The 639-nt window shown below is 31.3% G+C and overlaps 1 protein-coding gene across 2 annotated transcripts in view; it reads right to left on the reverse strand.

Annotated features, from left to right (window-relative positions):
• The window catches only part of LOC119591264 (8-oxo-dGDP phosphatase NUDT18-like), a 40,396-nt gene that overhangs the window by 3,403 nt on the left and 36,354 nt on the right, over window positions 1-639 (reverse strand). The gene's annotated exons all lie outside the window — the stretch shown is intronic.

Raw genomic sequence — 639 nt, forward strand, 5'->3', positions numbered from 1 at the left:
TGTCTAATCACAAATGTTAGATCTGATCAAACTGTTTTCTTTCCTTGTATTATCTGAAACATATTCATAATGTTAGCTGAAATATAAAATTCCTCTACAACTCATTTCTGAACTGGAGGAACCAAAAGTCTTGTATAGTATTCAACACTAATAAATTATTTCCAAAATCAGCAAAGCAAGTAGAGAACAATTTAAGTTTTTACCATAATACAAGTAGAATTTTCTAGCAATTAATTACTGTGGGAAACGTGATAAAGAAGACATTACTGCTGTGGGTGTAGAAACAAGAAAAATAAAAAGTGCTGATTTGACTTATTTTTCTGATACCCAAAAAGGTAAAAAGGGTTATGAGTATCTGATCACTTCCAAACATTCAAATCACAAAAGCCTACGTCCAGTGCAACAGCTTGGGAAAAAGTGAACAATAGTATTTTTTCTCTATTACACCCAGCTTGGTTTGTCTCACGGTGCACCTCTGATGCTTAAAAAATATATACATTTTTCTTGTCTCTTTTTTTCACACAAATCTTGTATTCATCTAGACATACCTTTGTAATGGTATCATTAACATGAAATTCAGTGTCTGTTCAGTAATTATATCTATTCGTTTTGTAAATTTCATTACCTAGAGCTAGTTCA

Source organism: Penaeus monodon, chromosome 28 (assembly GCF_015228065.2).
Source record: "Penaeus monodon isolate SGIC_2016 chromosome 28, NSTDA_Pmon_1, whole genome shotgun sequence".
In the NCBI taxonomy this organism is placed as follows: domain Eukaryota; kingdom Metazoa; phylum Arthropoda; class Malacostraca; order Decapoda; family Penaeidae; genus Penaeus; species Penaeus monodon.